The sequence below is a fragment of the Somniosus microcephalus genome, chromosome 4, assembly GCF_052327205.1.
Source record: "Somniosus microcephalus isolate GS21.2 chromosome 4, FLI_Smic_1.0, whole genome shotgun sequence".
Lineage (NCBI taxonomy): Eukaryota > Metazoa > Chordata > Chondrichthyes > Squaliformes > Somniosidae > Somniosus > Somniosus microcephalus.
Window position 1 is genome coordinate 29,527,695 of NC_140990.1, and position 7,476 is coordinate 29,535,170.

A 7,476-nucleotide genomic window follows, 5' to 3' on the forward strand; every position below is an offset into this window, starting at 1 on the left:
TGGAGTGCAGCTAATTTACAGAACAAACGGAAAACTGTTCAACCTCCGTTGCCTCCAGTCCAGATCCAAGGTCGTCCCATCCTCTGTCGTTGAATTACAGTATGCAGATGACGCTTGCGTCTGCGCTCACTCAGAGGTCAAACTCCAAACCATCGTCAACTCCTTCACCGAAGCGTACGAGAGCATGGGTCTTACACTAAACATCTGTAAGACAAAGGTCCTCTACCAACCTGCCCCCACCACACAGTGCTGCCCCCTGATTATCAAAATCCACGACAAGGCCTTGGACAACGTGGACCACTTTGCATACCTCGGGAGCCTACTGTCAACAAGGACAGACATCGACAACGAAGTCCAACACCGCCTTCAGTGTGCCAGTGCAGCCTTCGGTCACCTGAGGAAGTGAGTGTTTGAAGACCAGGACCTCAAACCTGGCTCTAAGCTCATGGTCTACAGAGCAACAGTGATACTCGCCCTACTGTATGCCTCAGAGACATGGACCATGTACAGCAGGCACCTCAAAGTACTGGAGAGATACCACCAACGCTGCCTCCGCAAGATCCTGCAAATCCATTGGCAGGATAGGCGCACCAACGTCAGTGTTCTTGCTCAGGCCAACATCCCCAGCATCGAAGCTTTGACCACGCTCGATCAGCTCTGATGGACGGGTCACATTGTCCGCATGCCTGATACAAGACTCCCAAAACAAGCGCTCCACTTGGAGCTCCAGTTCGGCAAGAGAGCCCCAGGTGGGCAGAGGAAACGCTTCAAGGACACCCTCAAAGCCTCCTTGAAAAAGTGTAAGATCCCCACCGACACCTGGGAATCCCTGGCCCAAGACCGCACAAAGTGGAGGAGAATCATCCGGGAAGGTGCTGAACACCTTGCGTCTCTTTGCCGGGAGCAAGTGGAAGCCAAGCGCAGGCAGCGCAAGGAGCGCACATCAACCCAAGCACCCCACCCACCCGCCCCTTCAACCACCGTCTGCCCCACCTGTGACAGAGACTGTAGGTCCCACATTGGACTCATCAGTCACCTGAGAACTCATTTTTAATGTGGAAGCGTCATCCTCGGTTCCGAGGGACTGCCTAAGAAGAAGGAGGAGAAGCAGAGTGGAAACATTGTCGTATAGGGGATTCTATAATTAGAAGAATAGATAGTTGTCTTTACAGTCGGGATCGAGAGTCCCAAAGGGTGTGTTGCCTTTCTGTTGTCAGGATAAGGGACATCTCAAAATGGCTGGAAATGAATCTGGACACCAAATCCAGGGACCACTTACATTGTGACACCAAATCCAGGGGCCACTTTCACTGAGACTATAAATGGAAATCAGAGCCTCAGTATGGAGAATGGTCATGGTGGTGAAAAGTGCTCTAGTGAGGGCGAAAGGCAGGTAATGGATGAAGATATGACGGTGGAATCAGATGGTGACAGGTTATTTTCAGAAGCACTTTTCAGGCAGGCTGATGATTGGATGTAACCAGCCCAACACCTGGATCCGCCTGTTCTTGTCCCCAAATCACAAAGTCTAATGTCCCTGATGTCTTTTTCTGTGAGAAATGTCGAGATGTGAAAGAAGGGAAACATTTAGGCTCCAGCCAGAAAGAAGGTTCCTTGAATGAACAATTCATGAGGCTGTTCCGTGACTCGTCTGTGTGAGGTTCAAAAACATGAAATGAAAAAGGACGCGTCCAGTGACACCTGTGTTGTTAATAGTGGTTTCTAACCCTAATCACTATCTCCTAAGGCTAACCTCCAATTGACTACCCCCAACCACTAGCCCCAATCACTAGCCCCAATCCTAACCAATAACCACGAGCCCCAACCACTAGCCCCAATCCTAACCAATAACCACTAGCCCCAACCACTAACCCCAATCCTAACCAATAACCACTAACCCCAACCACTAACCCCAATCCTAACCAATAACCACTAGCCCCAACCACTAACCCCAATCCTAACCAATAACCACTAACCCCAACCACTAACCCCAATCCTAACCAATAACCACGAGCCCCAACCACTAACACCCAATCCTAACCAATAACCACTGGCCCCAACCACTAACCCCAATCCTAACCAATAACCACTAGCCCCAACAACTGACCCCAATCCTAACCAATAACCACTGGCCCCAACCACTAACCCCAATCCTAACCAATAACCACTAGCCCCAACCACTAACCCAATCCTAACCAATAACCACTAGCCCCAACCACTAACCCCAATCCTAACCAATAACCACGAGCCCCAACCACTAACACCCAATCCTAACCAATAACCACTGGCCCCAACCACTAACCCCAATCCTAACCAATAACCACTAGCCCCAACAACTGACCCCAATCCTAACCAATAACCACTAGCCCCAACCACTAACCCCAATCCTAACCAATAACCACGAGCCCCAATCACTAACCCCAATCCTAACCAATAACCACGAGCCCCAACCACTGACCCCAATCCTAACCAATAACCACAACCACTAACCCCAATCCTAACCAATAACCACTAGCCCCAACCACTAACCCCAATCCTAACCAATAACCACTAGCCCCAACCACTAACCCCAATCCTAACCAATAACCACGAGCCCCAACCACTGACCCCAATCCTAACCAATAACCACAAGCCCCAACCACTAACCCCAATCCTAACCAATAACCACTAGCCCCAACCACTAACCCCTAAGCCTACACCCTAACCCCAGCCCCTAACAAAGGATCATTGATAGGGATCAATGGAGGAGCTAAAGACCTGATAATGGAAGTATTTGAAACAATTATCTCGATGAAAGAAACAGTGCAAGGTATGTTAGTAACAAGAAATTAAATCAACTAGACCATCAAGCTCAGATATTACTATTGCAAAGATCAGAACCTTTCAAAGGTTATCACGTGCAGTATGTGTGGAGTTTTCCTAACTCAAATCCACAAAGGGTAATACAGATAATAACAGATTTCAGAACTTATGCAAGATATTTCTATAAAGCTATGGTTCAAAGGAATTGCAGCTGAGTGTACTCTTTTGTGCTAACAAATAAACTGTAGCTTAACTTAAAACATTAAAGGAAACTTAATAATTAAATTAACATTTCATTACCTGTGGTGATAAGCACTCCAGCCCTGCGGTGTGCAGATGAGTTTACTCTTTTGTAGGGACCATAAACAAATAAACTGTAACTTAAAAAACCATTAAATGAAACTTAACAAATTAAATTAAAATTGTGTTGGCTGGGGTGATGATGCACTCCAGTCCCCGCAACGTCCACCGGTCACGGAAGGCCTCGAGCCTGCCGGCGGACTCCGCGTGCTCCATCTCCAGGGCCACCAGAAGAGAGGCAGGCAGTCGGGCCGAACGACCCCCTCGACCGCCCGCTGCCTGGACCAGTTGATGGCAGATGAGTGTAATTGAGACACTACAGTTCATTCTATGACACCCACAAGTTGTGTACTCAAACGGAGCAAGCTTGGGGTTTGATGTGGTGGAAGGCAAATGAGATGAGAACGGAAATAATCTAGAATAAGAAAAGGCCCAAAAATTAAAGAGTCTGGAACAGAACATCAATTCGTCTTCTCTTATCATGGAGAAATCAAATATTTGACACACTGTGTGTTTGAAACAAAGCTTATTTATTCACTGAAATAACAAGAGAAAATGCTGGAAATACTCAGCAGGCCAGGCAGCATCCATGGAGAGAGAAACAGAGTTAACATTTCAGGTCTGGGACCCTTCATCAGAACTGGAAAGAGCTGGAGATGTAACAGATATTACTAAGGTAAGAGGCAGGAAAGATATCCTGGGTGGATCTGAAACATGAAGGGTGAATAAGTTGGAACCGGAGACAGTTGCTGTGAAACCGAGTCTTGGAAGATGTTGCAAATGGGGATGGCAAAATCATACAGCATGAAAAATGGGAGCAGAGGTTAAAGTTTGAAATTGTTGAACTTACTGTTGAGTCCAGAAGGCTGTAAAGTGCCTAATCGAAAGATGAGGTGCTGTTCCTCGAGCTTTATTTATTCACTATTTATACAGAATATTAATCTCCAGCACAGGTACAGGGATTATTAAGATCAGCAGAAACAAACCATAACTACTAGAAAGAACATGGTTCAGTCCTCAATCCGATCACAGTAAATCATGTTCCATTCACTAATCTGGTCTTTCAATGGGGGGCTTTTACCCAGCATTCCCCGCGGTGGACCACGTGCCACACCCAGCCTACAGGAGCCCAGTGCGCAGGCGCGAGAGGGGCCGGTATAGTGAGCATGCGCAGTGCGTTACTGGAGATGGAGAGGAGCTGAAGCCGGGAGCGCGATGGTGCAGCGGGTAAGAATCGCGACAGCGGGAAGTAATGGACCGATAATAAACAACTCCTTCAGGAGGCAAGCCCCGAATAATAACCTGAAGATCCCGTGTTTGCAGTTGCGGGGATTTCTTCCCCTTACAGGCCCAGGTTTACGGCAGCCATCTTTGTAAAGGAGGGCGGAAAGTTTCAGTGCGAAGCCACCCTATGCCTGAGACACCTTGTGTCCAATAAGGGGAATAAAGGTCCACAGCCTCCCCTGGCCCCGAACAAGGGGCTGGAGAAACTCGCTGCCCTGCGGATCAGACAATCAGCCGGCGCTAGTCCCGCCCCTCCGGCTCCCCGATTGGTTGGAGGACCCGCCGCCGGCTCGCTCATCCAGACCCGCCCCACTCCCTCCCTATTGGTCGTAAGCTCCCATCAATCAGGCCGCGGGCCCGGGTCATGTGTCCCCGAGGTGATCACGTGAACCGTCCAACTGACGCCGCTCGGTCCGGGGCCTCGCGGACTCTCAGGTTTTTCTATTTCTCTTTATTCTCTCCCGATCCACCCCTCCCCCCACCGCGCGATTCTCCACCCAATCGGTGCGGAGAAAACTCACTTTGCGTCACCGATCGCGACTCTGTAACCGACACCAAGGCCTTTCCCGGAATACCCCGCGCCGACTCTGTCCGACAGGATCCGAGTGCGCAGGCGCAGCTACGAGTGCGGGAGGGGGGTTGGTCTCCTCTGGGCATGCGCGGTTATTACCCTTGGTGACCGGGCGGGGTCCGCTTGCGCATGCGCATGCGCATACCCAGGGCTGTCAATCATCCAACAGCCAGAAGAGGTCGCTGGTGAGACCAGTGAAGAAAGAAAGACTTGCATTTCTATAGCGCCTTTCACCACCACCGGACGTCCCAAAGTGTTTTACAGTCAATGAAGCACTTTTGAAATGTAGTCACTGTTGTACTGTAGGAAACGCAGCAGTCAATTAGCGCACAGGAAGCTCCCACAAACAGCAATGTGATAATGACCAGATAATCTATCTTTTTGTGTTGATTGAGGGATAAACATTGGCTCAGAGACTGGGGATAACTGCCCTGCTCTTTCCCACATTACAACAGTGACTACTTCATTGTAGTACTTCATTGGCTGTAAAGCACTTCAAGACATCTGGTGGTCATTGGATCCAAAACTGGCTTAGTGGCAGAGGGCGATGGTGGAAGGTTGTTTTTGTGACTGGAAGCCTGTGTCCAGTGGGGTACCGCAGGGATCGGTGCTGGGTCCCTTGCTGTTTGTGGTCTACATTAATGATTTGGATGTGAATGTAAAAGGTATGATCAGTAAGTTCGCAGATGACACGAAAATTGGTGGGGTGGTAAATAGCGAGGAGGGAAGCCTCAGGCTACAGGACGATATAGACGGGTTGGTTAGATGGGCAGAACAGTGGCAAATGGAATTTAACCCTGAAAAGTGAGAGGTGATGCATTTTGGACGGACTAACAAGGCAAGGGAATACACAATGAATGGTAGGACCCTAGGAAGGACAGAGGATCAGAGGGACCTTGGTGTGCATGTACATAGATCCCTGAAGGGAGCAGAACAGGTAGATAAGGTGGTTAAAAAGGCATATGGGATACTTGCCTTCATTAGCCGAGGCATAGAATATAAGAGCAGGGAGGTTATGATGGAGCTGTACAAAACGCTGGTAAGGCCACAGCTGGAGTACTGTGTGCAGTTCTGGTCCCCACACTATAGGAAGGATGTGATTGCTTTGGAGAGGATGCAGAGGAGATTTACTAGGATGTTACCTGGGCTGGAGCGCTTCAGCTATGAAGAAAGACTGGACAGGCTGGGGTTGTTTTCCTTGGAGCAGAGAAGGCTGAGGGGGGACCTGATTGAGGTGTACAAAATTATGAGGGGCATAGATAGGGTAGATAGAAAGGAACTTTTCCCCTTAGTAGATGGGTCAATAACAAGGGGGCATAGTTTCAAGGTAAGGGGCAGGAGGTTTAGAGGTGATTTGAGGAAAAACTTTTTCACCCAGAGGGTGGTTGGAATCTGGAACTCACTGCCTGAAAGGGTGGTAGAGGCAGGAACCCTCACAACATTCAAGAAGCATTTGGAGGAGCACTTGAAATGCCATAGCCTACAAGGCTATGGACCAAATGCTGGAAAATGGGATTAGATTAGACAGGGCTTGATGGCCGGCGTGGACGTGATGGGCAGAAGGGCCTCTTTCTGTGCTGTATAACTCTATGACTCTATGATAAATGCAAGACTTTCTTTCTCGAAATAGTGCCATGGGATCTTTTATATCCACCTGAGAGAGCAGACGGGGCCTCAGTTTAACATCTCATCCGAAAAACAGCACCTCCGACAGTGCCGCACTCCCTCAGCACTGCAGTGGAGTGTCAGCCTAGATTTTTGTGTTCAAGTCTCTGGATTGGGACTTGAACCCACAACTTTCTGACTCAGAGGCGAGAGTGCTACCAACTGAGTCACTGGCTGACACTAAAGAACAAGCAGTTCTGACGGAAGGCCATCGACCTGAAACGTTAACTCTGTTTCTGTCTCCACAGATGCTGCCTGACCTGCTGAGTATTTCCAGCATTTTCTGTTTTTATTAAAGAAACGAGGGAGTGATTGCTGACAGGAAGAATGTTGGGTCGTCCTGTGCAGGCGCACCTCCCTGGCGGCTGAGGCGAAACACCGACTCGCCCCCACCTGAGCTACGCACGCGTACCAGATGTTGCGGCTGCGCATGCGCGCCCGGTGTTCCAACCGTGGGGTTTTGTGTGCTGAGCATGCGCGTTGCGGACCGATCGGGACGGGCGTTTGTGGAGCAGGAGGGAGAGCGCGGGGGCCATGAGCACATGCGCGGGACTCAGAGTCAACAGAGCGCTTTCTGGAGTGCCGGGGCTTGTGGGTATTACAGCCGCCATTACTGCTGATCCTTTCAACCAACCTGTGCAGCAGCTGGGGCCTGAAAATCAGCTTCACTGCCTCTAGGGTCAGAAAGGGGAAAATTGGACAACAGTTTGCCTCTGATCCTTTTCTGATCTCGATTTACAGGGTTATAGAAGTGGAGCAGTTACAGGCAGGAAGCTCCGACCAAACATCACGTCAGGATCTGACAGAGTTGCTGGATTCATCAGGACCTGAATATCATCAGTCTTTACTCATGG